This window comes from Centruroides vittatus, unplaced genomic scaffold (assembly GCF_030686945.1).
Source record: "Centruroides vittatus isolate TY-2023 unplaced genomic scaffold, ASM3068694v2 contig_1035, whole genome shotgun sequence".
Classification (NCBI taxonomy): domain Eukaryota; kingdom Metazoa; phylum Arthropoda; class Arachnida; order Scorpiones; family Buthidae; genus Centruroides; species Centruroides vittatus.
In genome coordinates, this window is record NW_027120673.1 from 2,703,479 (window position 1) to 2,726,376 (window position 22,898).

Consider the following 22,898-nt stretch of genomic DNA (forward strand, 5'->3'; position numbering starts at 1 on the left):
TGTTATAAGTCCTATTCATTTATTTCACTTTTATTGTTCTAACACAAACAGTTTTATTCTAGTATTACAGACAGTTTTATTTAAAAAAATCATTTCTAACTTTTACTTTCTTATCCATTTATATCAGTTAAAGACATCAATTTTCTCTTTAAAGATTATTTTCTCCCTTTCGATTTCTATACCATCAATATGGATTCCAGCAATGGAAACTATGATTCATTTATGGAATTTTAGTGTTATAGATTAAGCCAGTGGGGTTATAAACTTTTTATATTGTTTTTAATTAAGTGCCTAAATAATATATGCGAGGGTACTTGTAGTTGTGTAGGATATTTTTGTTATTGTATACATTCAGCTTAAGTCATATTGAAGATTAAAATGTATCTAAAAGAAAATTGAAACTAAAAGACTTAAATTTCTAAAATACTCTATAATCAGTTTACAATATATATCAAAGCTTTCATGAACTATTTTATATGAAAATTTTATTCTTATAAATTAATTGTATTAATTATTGATGAATCGACATCATTTGTAAGAATTTAAGGTATTTTTAATGAATTTATTGAGAGAATATATTTTGCAGAAGCTGCTGAACTTTTGTTTAGAAAATTATTAATTTTTTTTAATACAGTACGGAAAAAAAAGAAAAAAAGAAATTATTCTTGGGGAAGGATAAAATGCATGCATTTTTAAAGTAATGAAGACTTTAAAACAGGAGTGTCCAACCTTTTTGTTTCTCTGGGCCACATTGAAAGAATCATGGACTTTTGGGCCACAAGTATCTTGTATATACTTGTGGTCCAATCCTTTAATATACAAGTATATTTAAAGATTAACATGTCTGAATTATAGTAATAAATAAGTATTAAAACTTTATCAGGAAAAAGAATATTTTAAAAAATTACTTCTACAGACACTTTCAATTTTTACTTAGAAATAGATAAATTCTTTTATTATAAAGGAGACAAACAAAAATTTATTTGAAAAACACAAATATTTGTTTTATTTGGGTCTCTAATTAATAAAAAAACGACAAAACACCATTTTAAAATGCATTTTTATTTGATTACTATATTTATAAATAATATGTAGCCCAAAAAGTAGCCAATGCGCCAAATGATATTTTATACGCCAAACTAAAAAAATGGATAGCCAAATTTGGAGCCAAATCTTGCAACACTGGAAGGAATACTAAATAAAGCTGGAGTTAGTACTCAAATGATTATAGACCCAAATGCAAAGACAAAAGATGAAGAAGTGAGGAAGGTTGGAAAATTAAGGGTCAATATTTGTATAACAGGTCTATTTAACCTTTCTCACTACTTTCTTTCTTTTGGCCTTTCTCTCCATTCCCCGAATTTGGGTCTATAATCCTTTGAGCCACAACTCCAGCTTTATTTAGTATTTCTTCTTCATTCACACATTTTCAAGTATTTGAAAACATTTCCTTTCCACTCAAAAATAAAATATGTATAAAGGTTTACGGCTTTGTGGAACTTCTTTTTGAGTTTATGCCATTGAAATAAATAAATAAAAATAAAATTTAAAAATTTGTCGGTTTTGTTTATACGTTCATTGGGTCGCATTGGAACTTGCTTTGGGCCGCATGCGTTAGTACTCCGCGGGTTGGACACCCCTGCTTTAAAAGATAAATAATTTTAATGCGATCGTGTAATTTTTGGTCGTATTAAATATAATATTTTGTCATTTATTAGGGAGCGTGGCTTTGCAATTTGGAAAAAGGCTCAATAATTCCTTTTTCCAATTTAAATATATTCGGAAAGGTATTAATTTATATTTAGAAGTCGGGTTATGTATTAGTTTTATATACGTTTTGTATATACTCTTCTTTTTGTCTGGATTCTAACCGCAGTGCTCCTATCTATTGATTACCGCTAACTATTGATAGTAACCATGCCATAACTAAGGATTAAAATTAGTTTTGCCAGTTGAACTAGACTTTAAAATTAATGTTGCCAGACTGTTTGACATACTATTCATTTACTAATAATGAACGATTTATGCATTTATAGATTTCGTTATAATAAAACTATTCTTTCGTAACGGAAAGAACTTTTTATTTCATTAAACTGAAATTTTCGTTATAATGATATTCGTTAAACTGAAACATTTATTCATTGAGTTGAATAGGAAATTGGCGGGGGATTCAAGATATATGCTTACACCGAAAATTTCGTTAAACTGACGTTCGTTATACCGATATTATTTTTTCGTTCATATTTATTCAATAATTAGAAGCTTCTGAGTTAAGAACTTACATTCAACGATGTGCGACGTAAATAATATTTCTCATCTATTTATAGAGGAGCATTATCACCAATTCTACCGATTGCGAGATGTGCTCTGATGGTGACGACTAATCAAAGAAGGGAAAAGAAATGTTTATGAATGTCCATCTATCATTACTGACATGTTGAAAACTGGTGTTGAAATACATTCAGAAAACAGTCGCTTCATTATGAATAAAGTTAATGAGGCATTTCCTATTGTTTTTCGATCTATCCTTTACGAAATTGTCACTATTTATCTGCACTACTGATTTTACAAGGAAGATTTCAAAATGCAAATACCCTAAACATAAGCAGAAACAATTGACATTTTTGGAATACTATCACAGAAAAGGAATAAATTTTTGGATTAGTTATTGACAGATGAGACCTGGGGTCATATTCTTGTCATCGTCTCACGTTTTCAAAATACAGTGTCTACGTCACAAGCCGATCTCTGATTGGCTAAACATTTATTTATGTCTTGAGAGATCAACGCTTTTCCCTGAACACCTTTTCTCCCGAAGATTTTCTCGTCTTCCAGACGAGCAGTGTAGTGATATTGAACCTACTCTTTCCCTTCCCCCAACTGCGGTCTTATCGGTCCATATCCAATATCTTTACAAGCAGTCGTGAAAGTTCAATAAACAAGGGCAGACAAAAAGGAGAAAGTAACTAAACGAAGGTAGAACAAAGGGTTGTAAGAAAGGGAGAAGTAATTAAACAAGGGTAGACAATGAGTCATAAAAGAAAGGGGAGAAAAAAGCGGGGAAAAAGGGAGGAGAGTTGAAGAAGGAAAGAGTCAGAGTAGAAGTGGGAGGACGGTAGAGTTGGTGAAGAGAGGAAAAGTGGGAAGACGGTAGAGTTAGTGAAGAGAGAAGTGCTAGCGTCCGAAAGTGGGAAAATAAGGATAAGAAGAATCTCGTTAACTGCATAGGATTGAGTTTCTACCGTACAAGATCAACTGTGATTTAAAGTTTGGTTTTTGCTAAGATATTTGACTATTTCAATTTGGTACGACGAACCGATGGGAGGGAATCCGTGAATGCAGACTGGATTCTCTGCAAGTAGATAATTGTCTTTCGACTAGTCTTTCGTCTGTAATCTCGATTTCGTTATATCCAATATGGACGACTGGATGCTACTCGCGCTATACAATCGTATTAGAGAACGTTCTGTATCTCGTTTTTCGAGACAGAAATGACGTTTTGATTTTTTAAAAAGCGGTCGCTTTACATTTCAGTCGGATTATACTTCAGTCCTACTGACTACATTTTTTTTTTCTTATTGATTTCACATCAATTACTTAACCATTGGATATGCTCTTAATCCTATCCGTTACTTCTAACCATCCGTCTTTCAAAACATTTTTCGAAAATTTTGTCCACTAAGAACTGCTTCACAACAAAGCACGTCCAGTCATGCTGAAAAATGAAAAGTTATTGTAAAAATTTAGAAGGGAAATAATCGACCATTCTCCCTACAATAATGTTTTTACTATTTACTATATAAAGTGTTTACTTTGTAAGTTTGCTTTTCGTTGGAAAACACTTGCAAACAGACAATAACGTCCAGAAAATTGATTTCTTTATTGAGGAAACTTGAAGCTTGTCTCTCGTAAAAAAAAGATGGATGGATGTAAACGGCGATTACATATAAAAGTAAGAGAGACTTGTATTTTATTGTAAAATTAAAAATTTTTTAAATACATTAATTTTTATTTTTTTTATAAAAACGGTTTCCATTTAAAAAATATTCCTCGTCGTTGTTTAATATTCAATATGAAAACAAGGATAACAGTTACCATTTTCACAATCAAAGAAATATCAATTTTGTTGGTCCTTTTTACTGCATTAAGTTTGTTAGCATGTGTAATACGAGGGCAGTTTTTTCAACCTCCTATGGTCCATAAAACAAAGACAAGTATAAATAATAAAATGAATATTATGTCGAAAAGTAACTATGTTTGTACCTAACTTTTGGTAATAAATTCATTTTGTTATTTACACTTGTCTTTGTTTTATGGACCATCAGAGGTTGAAAAAAGCAGCCTACGTATATTAGAATTCGTGTACCCTCAAAAATTTGATTGCTTTTAGTTAACTCAACAATCTTGATTGAATTTATAAAGTTTATTCCGTTAATCTTAGTATCTATTTAAAATTCAATTTGTTAAAGTAAAAAAGAAAAAAAGGAAGAATTTGTTTTAATTAAAAAACAAAGAAGAGAAAAAATAAATCAAGAGAGAGCCGGAAAGCATAATTGACTCTCCTCGACCTTTCCTTTATTTGTTCTCTGTTTTTATAGTTCTTTGCTTTTTCCCTAATATGAATTTTATAAAGAGTTAATTGACTTTAATAGTTGATACATTGAAGTAACTAGCGTTTACGTATGTCAAGATGATCCTTTTACTTCTCCTCTAAGCAGTCTACAATCCGAAGGATTCATTATTTTAGGATAATTGGAGTTTGCATGTTTTTAAATGTATTTAGTGGTCATTCTCACGAAGACAGAGTCAGTACAAATATGAACAGATCAGATAATGTTAGTAAATTAATTGTCTGGTTCAGAGGCACCCTTATATTAAGCAATTGGAGCATGTGCCCTCTCCCTTTGTCGTCGGGTTGCCCTTTTCTTAATCCCCAAGGGCGCTCTAAGATTTCATTTTATTTTTAAATTAGTTACTCATTTTTTCACAGAAAACATTTTTATTTATGACAAAATTAAAATAAAACGAGCAATTATATATTGTGAAATCGTTATAATGCCGGGCTGCAATTTTTAATCACATTTTTAATTTATTTAATTTAAAATACATGTCTTCACCTAAAGTTAGTATTATAGTGTCTTGCCCTGTATACCATACTTTTCCTGTTAGCAATAGAGTCATGTCGTCATCAATCTAATTCTTTACAAGAGAAAATTTTTGAATTGAAATAACGCGACTCTCAGTTTACACCAGGAGCTTGTGTATAGTTAGTCGGGGCCTCCTTCCCTTAAGGCTTAGGGGAGGAGGCCCTGAACAGAATATAGATAGTTTAGGGCCTAAGCTATCTACATCCTGTCTCGGCTTCAATTTATCTACCTCCATTCTTGATAATAAGGAAGGACAGACAGGAAAATTATAGGTCCACAATTTTTCCAAATTGCAGCCCAAATATTTGTTATTAGCCAAAAATTTGTTTTAGAGGGTCGTGATTGTTCGTTCGGTCGAGTACCAAGGTACCACTGTATTTGATTAATTAACGCGATTTTGATATATACGGTAGCATCGAGGGATTGATTAACTGCGTTAATCAAGGGATGCCTGTATAATAAAATATACAGTATATATATAATAATGGACGTACGATGTCTTCTTTTATAGCCTGCATGCGATTAGACAAGGTAATTAACTTAAAATTAATTTATAGCTGAATTAGATAGATAATCAATCAATTTTTAACTAATCAATTTTTTAGCTGTTTCTCCTGTTTTTAAAATTTTTTACTTAATTGTATTATATTATGAGTTTGGCTAAATGACCAGAGGACGCTGCATCCAATTTGTATTTATCATGAGGGCGTAGTCTCAGATAAAAGGTCGTCTCCGTGTATGAAAATTGTTTTTGGACTGTCGGTGACTGAAACGACGGAAAGAAAAAACGAAAACAAAATATTTTTGTACGTTCGGGTACGAAAGTATTCGACGATTTAGAATATTTTTCCTATCCAAATTCTTCGTTTTTGTGTGTTTTTTTTTTTTTTTTTTTTTTTTTTATTATTATTGCGATAAGATCGTAGGCAAACTTAGAAAGTTTAATTAATATAACAAAGCAATCCCGGTCGGCGCCATTTCGACTACTGGCACGTGGCCTGCGTACAATAGCTGTTTATATTTACGGCTGGCAGATGGCGCGCGTTTCAATTGTACTGTAATTTCCGCATGTGAGTACACGCACGCGGAAAGAAGACAGAACGGCGAGTGTTAGCTTACCGTTTCCATCATCCGTTTCCGCATATGAGTACCAGGTTTAAGAAATAGACAAACAAAAAAAATCAATAATATTAATACAAAGTAAAATATTTCAATATTAATATCATCTACAGTAGAGCGTCGATAAATGGAACCAATTGGGGACTGGGGTCCTTCCAGTTAATGATTTGTTCCAGTTTCCGACTTTGTACGAAAAAATACATTAACCTGTCCGATGTTCAAATTTTTCTCCGTTGCGTATCGCTTCCTGTTGAATTTTTCTCCGTTGCGTGTCGCTTCGTGTTGAATTTTCGTCGATTTTAAGCCTAACGAAAATTTTTATAATAATCATCGAGGCTATCGTATCGTTAAAAATTATTTCTGCATTTTGTACAAACAAAATAAATATATTAAAGAATATAAAAAACATGAAAATTATACTTTAGAAGTAAATTTAGTATCAAAAACATTCGATTCAGCACGACACAGTCCGACTGAAAATCGTTCCACTTTCCGGCCATTCCACTTACCGACGTTCCACTTATCGACGCTCTACTGTACTTCAAATTAAGACAGAAGGCTGAAACTTCGAGGACTTAAGTCCGATGACAATACATTTTAATGACGTTTTAGGAGTGGTTCCACCCCTCCATCTTCACCACTTCAAAACCCGATAAATATAACCAAATATAGAATTTAATCACGATATGTGTCTGTAGTGGTGTATGTGGTGGGGGTTGGGCCATTCCCTCTCGAAAAATACGATCAATAAAAGCATCTTTAAAAATATTTTTAATATATATATTAAAATTATCTTCATTACTGTGTTTTTCTATAATACAGTACTATTTTAATATAAAATTCATAATATAAAATACAAAATGTATATTATTAAACCATTTTCGTTGATTTCTACTGAAAAAAGCCTATTTCATACGCAATTGCTAATAATGGGTATTTTAGAAACTTATTTGTTACGTTATTGCTTACAAACAACATTTAATAAAGACCTCATTAAGTTATTTAATTAAAAAAAATTGGACAGCAAAGCGTTTAATATCATGCTAAAATTACAAGTTGACAGGTAAGTGAGGTGTATTGCAATGTTTTAGTGTCATTTGGTGAAGTTGGCTGGGGTTATTTGAATAGATGAAGAACGAATTATAATTTTTCCTACAAGAAATAATAAAACAAATTTTTTTATATCCGAAATCCCGATATTTACATTGTTTTCAGGAATGCATTAATTTCGGATACGGAATGCGGCTGTACTCCAACTTTTTGAAAGAAATATTTTGGCCACTTATCAGTTTTATTACTTTGTTTTTAATAATACATTAAAAAATCTGCATGAGGCAACTTTGTTATTCTGACTTTCATAAATTTTTTAATTAGAAAAATTTATCCATAAAAATCAATTTGTGATAATTCTACACTATATCTAAACATAGTATTCTTTAAGATATTAAACCATTTTAAAACAATTTCTAAATAACTGAGGAAATGTGGTAATAATTAAACTTATTACCCGCAACATTTGGTGACGCCATCAGTTATCATAATTTACTTTAAGAACATTTTATATTTTCAACTATTATAAAATGGTAAAAAGCCTAATTTTGAAGATAGGAATGGATTTTATAATTAAAAAAAAAAAGAAAATTGTAAACGCTAATAAATAAAATCGTCATTAAGTCCGATACGACTGGAGATAAACACGACTCCCTTTATCTCCCTGTCCCACCGATCTTTAATCATCAAAATTTAATAGCATCAATCTCGTAATACACAAACCTCCTTGCAAAATTTCAGAAATTTTCGACAAAAAGCACAGGAATTATTAAGCTTCGAACGGGGTAAACAAAATCGTGCCCCCCACATACTAACATCCATACACACAGAAAAAAACCCGAATTTTTTTGCATTTCTCGATGTTTCAAGGTGACCTTGAAGGAGGTTATTTTTTGCCGGATTGCATACTTTTCCTCTTAAGTATAACAGACGGAAAAGTAAAATTGCTAGATTTTACTTTTCAGTCTGTTAATAATGTCTGTTAACAATAATTTATATTTCTACGACGATATAAACATTCGCGGAATTAAGTAAGGGAAAATTTTAATTATTTTTATTTTAATTACTATTTTCAGATGACTTAAACTGTCTTACTCATTACGATTATTTTTAAGTGGAAAAATATACCTTTGAATATTATTAATACTATGTGACGTAAGTATTAATTAAGAAATTCGTAATTATTATATGCGAATAAAGTAATTTACAACTCTACATAATGTAAAATCAACTTACTTGTCTATTTTTAAAATACCCAACAAATACTATTAAAATATTAACTATATTAATGGATATTTATAAATTATGGCTTTAAGGTGATAAATTGAATATAGAACAATTTTATAATAAAAAAAATCAAGACGAAATTAGTTAATTTTAATAATACTAATGACGTAATAAATGCTGTCCTTTCAAAGTAAAAACTGTATAAATTAAATTACCACTATTGTTATTAAATATAATTAATTTTTTTAACGTTGTAAAGTGCCAAAATAATTATTTTTGAAACATGAAATTGCTGAAACAAGTTTTGATCGCTGTTAAAATTGATATCTAACAGTTCATAATAAACAAATCTCAGATAGTTTAAATATAATCAGGTTAATTTTTTAAAGGAAATTAATATAATTAATTTTCTATACAAATTTTTTCGTTACTTATTTTCTTTCGCAAGGTTACAATGGATTTAATAATATTATTAACACTTTAATTAAACAATAAATACTGCAGGTTTCTGTTTTAAATGATTGTTATGATTCAGCGACATTAGTGAAGTACAATATAAATTTTACAAGAAAAAGTCTTAAATAAACTCATTAATTTCACGTGTAAACCGGTTAGGTTACATTTTATTTTTTGTCAACTAACTCCGGGCAATACTTCATAAATTTACTAAAGTCATTACAATACTACGAAATAACTCGATAAAAACATCTCGTTCCGTTTGAAGGTTGATTAGGAATTTATTGTTGAATTTTTTAAAAAATATCCTTCAGCCCGAATATCTTTAGACCGAAAATTGAATTAAATTACAGTTAAATTTTATAATTATTATTTTTCATGCGATTCATATTGGCTCTCTTCCAAATTGTATTTACTTATTTATTCCCGGAATAAAATTATGAATTTTTAAAAAAATATTTGGACTTGAAGAGTGTTTTGGGTAACTTAGAATTTAATACTGCTATAACATTTTCTAGTTTTTGTTAATAAAATTTAAAATAAAAATAAGATTTTGATTTTTAAAAAATAAGCTTAAAGTTATAAATTCTGATGTTTATAGTTATTTTGCTTTACAAATATGGAAAAAAAACTGAATAAATAGTGTTAACCTTCAGATAAGATTTGAAAATATTTTTGAATTTCAATTAATTTAACAATGTATGACTAAACGTGTTTCATAAAGTTATTAAATTATAAATTTCCTTAATAATAAAGTTATTTATCTTCATTTTTATTATAAGAATCTTCTAAATAACATACAACATTAAGTAAAACTTGAGAAAATTCGAAATTTTATTTAATTTTAAAAGTTTTTCCATTTTTATCACTCTAACGAACTTATAACTTACAAAAATGCTAATAATAATTTCTTTGAAATTAAATTTTATAGAAAAATAGTAGTTTTATATTCACTGAAATTTCCAAAGGTATTATGAATATTATTAGAACATAATTATTTTGATTAATAATTTATTCCTCAGTAAATTATCAATCAGAGTAGATGTATATTTGATAATTATAGTGAAACGTCATGCGTATTCATTAAGAATGGTCTTATTTGTTTCAAATTATTTGAATTTTTTACAAAAATTAATTTAAGTATGACTTATTTTAAAAAATGATTAAGGATAAATTGATAAATCACTAATAAATATATGTGCAAAAGTGTGCAAAAACAATAAAATATAAATTATTCAAAATAATTAATAAAGGATAATAATAAATAATTCTAATTGTGTCATTAACAATAAATTATTAATTAAGTCTAAATCTATTTTAAAACATTTTAAATTAAACACAAAAAACTGAAATTGAATTTATATATTATTTAAATGTATTCTCTATATAATGACAACAATTGTGTAATAACAATAAACTGAGTTTTATTCTTATGATCTAATTAATCTAAGTAGAAAGTCTTCATTAAAAGAAATTTTTAACACACTTTCTGTAAAGTTTTAATCTCCTTACATTTATGAGCTAACTAAATCAAGCTCATTCAAGGAAATTTAATCTGGAAATTCTAGTAACGTCATGTTTTGTAATATTAAATAAAATAAATTCCACCCTAAAAATATAAATACTTAAACATTCCTATAAACTATGGCGTGGACACGTAATAGAAAACTAATGCTTACATTATTAAAATAATTATTATGTAGAAGATTAATTGAATAATAAATTAAACGATAGATTATTAAAAATTATAATGTATAATGAATAAAAATAATAATCAAACTATACCATACCAGAACAAAAAATTTAAAATTTATATTTCTTCAATGTATTCGTATTAATTAACACCAGAAAAAATATCTTCTCGTTCACAAATATCTATTCATAATTATCCAAATAACAAATACTATTAGAAAATATAGGTCTAGAGAACTCTATATTATTAAGACAAACCAATCAATTGCTTGTGGTTGAATCACGCAAGTAAAACAGACCTTGCTTAACTAGTTATAAAATGCTTGAACATAATAACCTTGGACCACTGTTACCTTCATCATAATTCAAGTGAAAATACAAACTTGTTTAATTTGAAATGAACGTACATTTAATTCGGCTTAAAATATTACATTTTTAATAAATAATAATTAAATAATGAAAAATTATGATGACAGTTAAATTAAAAGCTCTTAAATAAATATATTTCATGCCTCAATGTATACATATATTATATATTAAAAACCTGATTATTTTGTCTGAATTATATCATTAGGCCTATATAAAAAATATTTTCTGTTCACAATATTAATAAAATTGAAATTTAAACGATTAAGAATAAAATCTAACTATGCAAAGTTATATAACTTGAATTAAAAGTACAGTAGGATCCCGTTTATCCGAGATAAAATGGACCGATGCTACATCGGAAAAATTACAAACAAAAGATTTATTTGGTATATCACTTTTAAGCCTCTTTTTACACCTTAGTGAATTTAGTCATATATAAGACCATGTTTTTTATATCATATATTATACAGCTAAAACGGGCAATCATTTTAAAAATAATTGTTATTATATTACTGTTGTTACATTTTAATATGAATGGTTTGTCTTGCATTGAAATTAAATGATAAAAGGAAGGTAAAACAAATCATTTTGTAGTAGATGTTATCGTTTTAAGCTACTTTAAAAAGTACAGTATTAGAGTTTTATAACGATTCATCTCTTCTTTTCCCTAAGGTTCCGCAGTCACCTCGATATCATTTTTCATGGGTCGTCTGCGATGGGAATCTGCGATGGGCATGGAATAAAAGTCCCGTTAGTGCCCACGGAGCAGAAAGAGTTTTGAAAAAAAAGTCACTTCGGTGTCAGCCATTCGCTCGACACAAAAGACATTAAAATATTACAGTACTTATTAGAGTTTGGAAATTAACGACATTGTCAATACCGATACGGATAAATCGCCGATGGAAATTCTCGAATTACCGGTTTTCACCAGTTTCTAATTACAGTTTTTTTCTTTAGTGGGAAGGCCTTGAAGAGGTCTTTGTTAGTATCCTTTTCTGTTACACATATTTTCTGTTTACACAATATAGTAATTAACCTAATAATAATAATAACAATGACTACTTACATAAACCAAACAGCAAATATCAAAATATCAAAACCTTGCATACAAACACAAACTACTACACATTCAGGAACCGTACTACGGTTTTTTAAAACTCTTTCCGCCCTATGGTCACTTAGAGGGCCACCATACTCTAGCCAAAATCAAAGACAAAACAATACATTACAACAGACCAGACGTCAAATTCAATGACAAACAAAATAAAATCACATACGTCATAGACATAGCTGTTTCAAATTCTCTCTCACAACATACAAAATATATACATTGAAAAAACTTAGTAAATAAACAGAACTCGTTTTCGAAAGTGTTTATGGAGAATAGATAAGGTGTTTTTTTGCATAGGTATCATAACACATACATCACCAAAAGTCTAGAAATATTGATGTATGTGCTATTGTGAAGCCCTAAACTATATAAGGCTGCCATACTAAACACATATCCAGTCGGGAAATCACTGGAATATATCGGGAATCTAGAAAATTCACTAGGAAATGGTTGGGATGTCATTTAGAAAACCAGTATTGGATTTTGGTAACGGTATTACTCATCACTCAATTGTTCAGTGCATTAAATCATAGCAACGCTTTTATAAATTATAATAAAAGTACCTTGCACCGTTTTCATTCCGAAAGTACTGAAGATATGTTAATTTTTTTAATGTAGCTGTATATTAATGTAGGAAATCTTGCATGGAAAATTGAATAGAACTTTTTGTCGACCTTGAAAATGGTTTCGTGTTATTTATGTTAGGCTATAACTTTTTAACTAGCAGAGAAAAACGTAAAAGTTCCAATAACAAAGATCATCATTTTATTAGTCTTTTTCTAGATTCTTAACAAGTTTGTATAAATAGATGTTTAAAGTATTAATCCGTTTAAAACATAAAATTTAACTTTTACGAGTAAACGTGATCTGTTTTAAGTGACTAGGAAATCATTTTCAAATCATCTTCGCATCTGTCCTAGATCGAAAATTCAGTCAGATAAAAGAGATGAACAAAAGAGAATCCAATAACCAATATTTTCCAAGAAAGTTAACATCATACATATCTCATGATTAAATTAAAAATGAAGAAAGATCTTTAATAGCTTTTAACACGTTTACAAATTTTTTTAAAAAATCGGTAAAGAACAGTAGAGAAGTTTCATTAACTGCTAAAAGGCAGAAAAAGATTACTTAAAACTTTTGTGAAAGACGAGTACAAGGATTTTTCGAAAAAGGACACATGTACAGTACATAAGAAAGGCTATCTAAAAAAAAAATTGGAGAAAATGATTTAATTATAAATTGATTTCTTTACTTGTTATCTAAATACATATCAATGTTACTGTTTCATTACTTTTGGTAGAAGCTTTATGAACTTGTAGTTGAGACACTACCTATTTAAAATTCGATTTAAGGAGGATGCACACATGCGGCGCGGCAAGGAAAAGCGGTGACGCAAACGCGTCTTCGCCGCGCGGCAGCACGACCACACAAGCGGCAATCCGTTTACATTTCGGCGCATGCGTTCAGTATTCAAGATGGCGAACGATATCGACGCTCCGCTATCCACGTGTTTACAAATTTTGTTTAGTACGGCTCGTTTTATTTAGCTAGAAGATTTCGTCGAAGATTCGAATGAATATTTTGGATTAGAGATATCGTATTGGCAAGAATCTTGCCGAGATATTTTGTTGGATCGATAAAGAACTCATGTACAAAATAGGCTTATTCTTCGATTAAGATCTCTCGATAAAGAATACTATTTCGAGTAAGATTCGGTTGTTTTGTTCTTTGAATTAAATAATATATGATTACTGTATCTGTGTAGAATTTGTGTTAAATTTATTATTCTTTCCTCTTTATTCTGATGTTAGTTATCTCGGTTAACCACGTCGAACTTTCCGCCATTAAAACACCACGTGATTGTATTTTCTCACGTGACTGCCAGACGAAATGTTATTGGCTGATAGAAACGCGTCTTGGCGGCGGCCGCCGCGAAAGATAGAATTCGACCAACTTTCGCGGCATGGGAAAAGCGGCACGAAATAGACCTCTGCGGCGAGAAAAAGTGACGTCATTCTGCCGCTTTTCCTTGCTGCGCCGCATGTGTGCATCCGGCTTTATAGTTTAAGAACGTATCCTTGGCTTTCAATTACTGTTCAAGATTAAGTTGTGCTTACAATCAGTGTGTATACCACACTCATAATAGTTAGCAAGCTTAGAAAAATATTACATATGTGTAAATAGCGGGTGCGAAATTTATTTAAACATTACATAAGTATAAGGAAGCCGCACTAAAGCGGGATGCACACATGCGGCGCGGCAAGGAAAAGCGGCAGAATGACGTCACTTTTTCTCGCCGCAGAGGTCTATTTCGTGCCGCTTTTCCCATGCCGCGAAAGTTGGTCGAATTCTATCTTTCGCGGCGGCCGCCGCCAAGACGCGTTTCTATCAGCCAATAACATTTCGTCTGGCAGTCACGTGAGAAAATACAATCACGTGGTGTTTTAATGGCGGAAAGTTCGACGTGGTTAACCGAGATAACTAACATCAGAATAAAGAGGAAAGAATAATAAATTTAACACAAATTCTACACAGATACAGTAATCATATATTATTTAATTCAAAGAACAAAACAACCGAATCTTACTCGAAATAGTATTCTTTATCGAGAGATCTTAATCGAAGAATAAGCCTATTTTGTACATCAGTTCTTTATCGATCCAACAAAATATCTCGGCAAGATTCTTGCCAATACGATATCTCTAATCCAAAATATTCATTCGAATCTTCGACGAAATCTTCTAGCTAAATAAAACGAGCCGTACAAAACAAAATTTGTAAACACGTGGATAGCGGAGTGTCGATATCGTTCGCCATCTTGAATACTGAACGCATGCGCCGAAATATAAACGGATCGCCGTTTGTGTGGTCGTGCTGCCGCGCGGAGAAGACGCGTTTGCTTCGCCGCTTTTCCTTGCCGCACCGCATGTGTGCATCCTCCTTAAGGATTCCTGCCTTAGACCGGAGCGTGGAAAATGATTGATTGAATATGGTCAATCTATCGTCTCTTTTATAAATTACGTACATCAATCCATATATAAGAACCGCAATTTGGTCACCGTGAATATATAATATCAACATATCTATATGGTAAAAATCAAATACAGTGGTGCCTCGTATAACGTACGCCTCGAATAACGGACGCTGCGAACAACGGACTTTCCGGCATAATTGGTGACTGCTCCATGGGTGCGTTCTTTAATAGCGTGCTCCTGCTACTACGGGAGTGCGCTGCTGTTTGTAGGCATTTAGAAACGACGGTGAAAGAAAGAAAGATGGCGGCGCCCGCACTATCGATAGTATCGTGATGGAGGAATCTATAATTCTAAAATATGAGCTTTAAAAGGCAAAAGAAAGGTCTCAATTGTAAAATTTAACTATAAAATGGATTATTTGTTGAAAGAGCATTCAAAATAGCCTCGAAAAAAAATTCATACAGACACTTACATCACCGCCTGCGCTAACTCTCGCTTTCACAATTTCTAAATTCTCATTCATAAAACCACGTAATGGAACCGGAAACGAAACTATCTGAGCCACGGAAGATGCCATGTTGCTTTCCACCGTAAACTACTACAAGCGACCGTTTTTGCCGTTTGACGGCGTGCACTCCCACCGGAATTTAGGAACGCGTTCTGCAGGAATTTTTAAATGGATGTCGCTCGCGCAGAGTTACGCGGAGGAATAAAAGAACGCACCCCATGTTTATTTTTTTATGATACAGTGCGGTTATTTTATGCTGCGGAACGAATTAGATGTTTTAACATGTATTTCTATGGGAAAATGCGTTTCGTATAACGGACGTTTCACTTAACGGACGTGCACCTGGAACGGATTAAGTATGTTATATGAGGCACCACTGTATATGATCAGATTTTTTGTTTCATACATACGTTTATGTATACCTCATATGTACTGTTTTGTAGGTACTGTTGGCATTATAGACATTTGGGAATTCTAGCAGGAATTCCCAAAATGGTCCACCAATCTTCTCTCCAAATAGAATTACAATGGTCTGCTTTAGAATACGTCCAATTCGGAATACGTCCTGTTTGGACGAAATAAATTTTGCTCGGTATACGACTTTTGTTCGGCAGTGGCGTGCCGTCATTGGAAGCGATGGAAGCGCCGATTCCACCTTCCAATGACCTTCCCTTGTATTTTATAAAATATAAATTTTCATATTTTAACGTACTTTGAATTAATTAAAATGAATATTTTATTATAACTGCATTATGTATCTTTTACAAATTTCTATACTACATGTGAAAAAAAAACGATAAGATTGCTATTGTATATTCGAATAATTCGGTGGCGGAAGGAATGTCGAAACCGGGTCAGTTTCTAATCAGCCAGATTATATAGGCATTAGTACATGCGGTTTACAGAGCACCAACCTCACCCGGTTTAGCTGGTAGAAGCGACACACGCGTACAGAGTCCAACTTTATAACCCGGATCGGTTCTGAGCTGTTAGCCGCCTGCTTGTCAACTTCCAAGCAGCCAGATTATAGGCTTTGGCGCATGCGCTTTACAGAGCACCAACGTCACGGTTTAGCTGGTAGAAGCGACACACGCGTAAAGAGTACGCGACTTTATATCCCGGAGCGGTTGTGGGCTGTTAGCCGCCTGCTAGATATTCGGCCACCCTCGCCCGATTATGTGAAACATGAGCAGACTAGATCAACGACGGGCAACCCGCGGGCCAGCTACGGCTGGCGAAAAGTTTCTATCCGGCCCGCGAGATCTTTAATAGATTATTAAATTGGAAAAATAACTATTAATTAGTTATTTTTCCAATTCTTTGTAATTTTCGAAAACGATAAAAAAAATAAATGTAGTAATTAACTTTTTATTTATTTATTTCATATTTGCAGACTAAAAAAAATTGCGAGTCACAAGAAGGCGTCAATTAACTACTACGGCGCGGAAAAAAACGTAAAATTTATTCTGGCCCATGTTATAAAAAGGGTTGCCCACCCTAGACTAGATTTATAACAACCCAACCGATAGGAGTTTACTGGCACGTTTTTATGATAGTTCTGTATAGTTGACAGGAGTTTTAAAAAAATCCATTAAAATATTTGATATATTTATTCTGCGTTTATGCCGCTCTCCCATCTTATATTACTTACGGATTTCAATGTTAAACCGGTGATATTACGATTTAGTACGTCCCATCTGTAAGGGGATGCAGAAAAAACGTGTACAATTCTAGTACAGTGTTAAAAATTAACTGTTACTTTGGCAGCATCATTTACAACCAAATTTAATGAATGAGACGTACAGTACATACAATGGTACAAAAAAAAAGCTCTAGAATTTATTTTCCTTAAATTTACGATTTATATATCCGTTGTCATAAAAATTTCTCTTTCCACTGTTTTCCCAAGACTACAGATATTCAGGTACAAAGTAACTGGTTTCGACTTATTTCTACTTAAGAAGTGACTAAATAATTAAGAGATTAGGGAATGGGGACATAAATAAAACCCTGTTGAAAGAGCCAGAATTTTACTTCAACAAAAGCTTAACAGAACCAATCACTCGCTCAGTACAGTGGGAAACTGATTTCCGTGTACACCTGGTATTAAAACGAATTAGTTAGAAAACAAATGACTATTAAGTTTAACATATTTAGATTTTTACAGCTATGGTGAGAAACATTTAAAATTTACAACAGCCCTGTGGCATTCTTTGAGATATACTAGTGATGCGACAAAAGAGGCATTTGACATTGACCGGTATCGGCACCCTCGGGATTTGGCACGCACACACTCACTACACACTTACCTGGACCGTCACTAGTTCCATCCATTAGCTACTCGTATCAAGATATTTGACTAAGTGGATTGTTTTAAGATTTAAAAAGTAAAGAATATTTTATGTTATTTTTATGTACGTTTCTTTACAAAGCTATATTTTAATTATAATTTTCTTTAAAAGTATATTAATACAATCGAACAATACATTGTACCAGGTATGTATATCCATCGCACATTTTATTTCACCGAGTAAGTTTTTATAATTTATTTTTAATTTTAGCCCTTATATCGTGGCTAGCGATTCAGAATGTAATTGTGATATTAAAAATACATTTAGAGAAGTCTACAGTTTTTACTGGCTTATCGAACAAATGAATACGAATGGACCCTAGACCAGTGATTCTTAACAGGGGGCCGCGGCCCCTGGGGGTCCATAAGAAGTTTGCCGGAGGCCGCCAAATTATGCAAAATTTCCTTCAGAATATAATAAAAAGAAAATTGATGTATAATCCGAATATCGTATTGAAAAGTGAAATAAGAAAGATAAAGTTTTCCTATTTAGTTTTTATTTATTTATTTTGTATTTCTTCCTACATACAACTTTGTTAGTACAGAAGAAATAAATGTAAATATGCTACTTACACCGCAGTATTTACTTCTTTTATTCCAAAGCAATTTTAAGAAACTATTAATGCTTGGAATTTTAAAAATAATTAGGAAAAATAGTAGGCTTTGAAAATTTAAATATTTTTGCAAAAGATATGCAAAATCCTTACCACAAGTGGGCGTTTTAGTTTTAGTTTAGTTTTAGCATCGACATTGGATCGATTTATCGACATGTTTCTTATTTTATTTTTTTTTTAAAAATTAATGAGTTTTCATGTTTAATTGTGAAGTTTGAATGCTATTTAAATAGATAATGAAATAATAAAGTTATGATTTACATTTATTATATAAAAAATAAAGCAATAATAAAAAAATCAATTTATTATAGATAAATTATCAAATTATCAAATATAAATTATTATTAAAAAATGGGGGTCACAAAAAAATTATGAAATATTTGGTAGGCGGTGAGTATAAAAAGGTTAAGAACCACTGCCCTAGACCATCACTGACGCGCAATTAACTGATTACCCCTGGAAGTCGGCTTCTTACAGAAACACAGCTTCCCTGTCATCAAATGTCACGGCACGCCACTGTTGTTCGGTATACGACTTAATTCAGTTATACGCACCATCTATGAACAAGTAGCACTATCGGTGTACTAAACCAGATTAGACGTTCGCGGTGCCACGGTTTATAACTTTGTAAATTTCTTCTGATTTTAATTTGTAAGTAAAATTTTATTATTTTTATTAATCATGAATTGCAAAAAGGCAAATGAAAAGCAACAGAAAACTAAAAAAAAAAAAAAAAATTACTAGAATCACAATGGAACTGAAAAAAGAGATTGTTGAGAAATATGAAGGTGGCATGTGTGTTCGAGATTTAGCTGTTGCATACCGTATTCCGAGAACGACGATATCGACAATCGTGAAAAATATACATTATTAAATCTGCTAACGTTGCGAAAGGGGTTTAATCAATTTCTGAACAGAGATCGGAGACATTAGATTTTGTCGAGAAATTGCTTTCGCTTTCGATAACTGAAAAACAACGTGCTGGCGACAGCGTATCAGAAACAATTATTTGCGATTATTACTGTAATAACTTTAAAAATCTATAATAAAATTTATTCTTTTATTAATGTGCTCAAACAGTGTTTCAATTATTTTACAACCCCATTAATATACCATATCAAGAGGAATTTTTTTACATGAGAACAGATTGATCATTTTTACATTACTTCTTATGGGAAAGGTTGGTTTGGTATACGTCCTATTCGGTATAGTCCAAACATCAGGAACGAATTAAGGTCGTATACCGAGGTTCCACTGTAGATGATTTTCCAGTAACTCCTGATAATCTTTGGCATTCATCTGAACTTTGACAAAAGTAATAATGGTTTTACTTTGCCAACTGATTGCTGCCCAAATCACAACAGACTCACCACCTAGTTATATTTTAGAGAAAATGTTTTCATTCCTGTATAGATCATACCAGCAATACTGCCATCTGTTGGGACCATCTAAATTAAATTTTTTCTCATCACAAAATATCTCTTTTTGCCATTCCTTCTTGCGGTTTCGATTTTCTCTGTTATAAAATCCGGTCTCGTTTGCTCGTGTAATTGCTTTAAGGATTGACTTTTTTCTTTCTTACGTTTTAAATAGCCACATGAATTTGCAATTATTGGCATTGTTGAACTATTTCTCAAGCTGAGATAACTTCGGTGGACGGCAAGTCTGCTTATTTTTGCCATAATTGTTTCCTAATTTCAAATAATTGTTGATTACACCATGACTTCGGTTTAATTGCTTTACTATATTTCTGTTTGTTACTCGTCGTGCCTTTAAAATTGTTTCCCTTTGCTTTCCCTTTTAAATTCAGAAAAAGGAAAATTAAGAGGAATTGTTGCAGCTTTTAGAAAATAACTTTATCACTGATGTAAATTGCAACTAATAATACTTAACAGCTTTTTGAATGTAATGAATGATGTCAAAAACTGGGATTAAATAATTGAAATCGGAATTTATAAATTATCAAAATATATAAAGTGAATTTATATTTATGCAACATTTAAAAAGTACATTTCCATTACTTCTTTTTAAAATACTTATCTTTAAGTGCTAAAACATAAAAAAAATCCACAATTATCATTTTACTTGAATTTTACAACCTTAATAAGTATTAATTATTCAGTCTTAATTAATATAATAATAAAAAAAAAAACATAGGTCAATTTATATTCACGCAACGCACCATATATAGGCCTACATATAGACAGATATCATACAGATAATTAATTATACATATAATATACTAGAATATTTATAGGTATATTTATCCTGAAGCAATAAGCACATGTACGAATCACGTGACGGAACGATTTATGATTATTTGATGACCCTGAAACCAACTAGCGTAGAGGCAGAAAGAGCCTTTCCCGCAGCGGGATATATATGCAATTCATTAAGAAGTAGGTTGGGAGACCACCATCAATACCATTTGTTTCTTGAGATCTTACTTCCAGAAAAGTCAAAAAAATAAAAGAAGTGATTGAATTTTATTTAATCCTTTAAATGTACAGTACAATGTTTATTCATCAAGGATAAATATATTTAACGACTTCGATTATAAAAATTAATTTAAAATTGCGACATATTGCGACTTATTGCGACATCGACAGAATGCTTGGCTAAAACTTTTAATCATATTTTATTTAATTTAAAAATAATTTTTCAATATCTGATCTCAATTTTCATCTAACTTCGTTCTCGATATTAACGAAGGTCATACGGACAACAATATAAATGTATGGGTCTGCAATTTGAAAATCGCAGCCCAAATAATGTATAATTAAGTTTCGATCGTATCTAGAAAATAAAGGGAAACAAATAACTACTTGAAATTTAAACAAAATTTAATACGAAATATGCAAACTGTAATTATATAAATTCTAATTCCTTCATTTATATACTAATATAAACTTATTATACTAGAATTAATATTGTGCTTTTTGTCCTACTATTATCAATTAATTACCTGAACAATATAAACAGCTCTTTTTAGGACTTATCACACACTATCGAGAACCCACTCAGAGACTGATGAACATTAAGTATTTATTTGTAACCACGTTATGCATTTCGGGCAAGGCTTTTCACAAAATGCATACCGTGGTTACCGCGGTATGCATTTTGTGGCATTTCTTTATTGCTAGACTTATTACACCGTCACTGGACACCAAGACCAGCCTTAGAAAATCACTTTATTTTTTCAAAAATAATGCATTTCGGACCTTAAGTCCTTCATCAGCTTGTTGTAATATAACTAGGCCTATATTTTAGGAAAAAACATGCAAGTTAGATTATGTTGATAATAAAAAATTTAAAGTTTAATTCAGCTTACATAATTATGAAATTGATGGTACCACATTTACGAAATGTACAATAAAATTACGACGTTTGGTAAAATATCGATGACAAATCCTTGATTACAGATCAAAATTCTAGGTTTTTGCTACAATATTAATAGGATGTTAACGATTTTAAAATACCGCAAATAACATAAATGGAAATGTAAACTTATATTAAACGCGCTGATTCGATGCTTAGAGCAGTATAATTAAAACAAGCAGTAAAATAAACGGTATACGTAATAAAAGACACTCTTAAAATAAAATAAAATAATAAACTGATTTACCGTAAAAACAATAAAATGATAAAATGATTCGCTGTACAATTTATCGTTTTATTATTTTATTGTTATATAGCTATAATTTATAGCTATATAACAATAAAATAATATACTAGCTATAATTTAGAACTATAAATTAAGTACGTATTAGGGATTGTAATTGCTGGATCCCTCATCCAGCAATCCAGCTGGATCCAGCGCTGCGGATCCGCAAATATTCAATTAACTTTCTAAATAATGGCGCAAAAGTCTACGTTGTCGGCGTTGTCGCTTTGCTACGTGCGCTATCGCTCGACAGCGAGAGCGACGTTGCCGTTCAGTGTGGCACGTGCTACACCCCCTCTCTATACCGCACCACCCACTCTTTTACCTCTGCTGATCTAATTGCCAGTTGACTTTCCGCTTTTGCTAAATAAAAATGTCTTCACGCTAAATAAAATAAGTAACTCCTCTCCTAGTCCTGGTGCATAATTCTAATTTACGGTCGGTTGTGACGTCTATGAATCACGTGACGGAACGATTTATGATTATTTGATGACCCTGAAACCAACTAGCGTAGAGGCAGAAAGAGCCTTCCCCGCAGCGGGATATATATGCAATTCATTAAGAAGTAGGTTGGAAGACCACCATCAATACCATTTGTTTCTTGAGATCTTAC

At 31.4% G+C, this 22,898-nt stretch overlaps 1 protein-coding gene across 2 annotated transcripts in view; it reads right to left on the reverse strand.

Moving 5' to 3' along the window:
• The window catches only part of LOC136969378 (patched domain-containing protein 3-like), a 54,144-nt gene that overhangs the window by 18,669 nt on the left and 12,577 nt on the right, over nt 1–22,898 (reverse strand). Inside the window, exon 1 of one of the 2 annotated variants that reach the window (XM_067263521.1) lies at nt 10,790–10,891. The exons of the other annotated variant lie outside the window; for it this stretch is intronic. The gene's annotated coding sequence lies outside the window, so the exon portion shown is untranslated. Of the gene's footprint in view, nt 1–10,789; nt 10,892–22,898 lie in introns of those variants that run through there. 2 annotated transcript variants of the gene reach the window in all.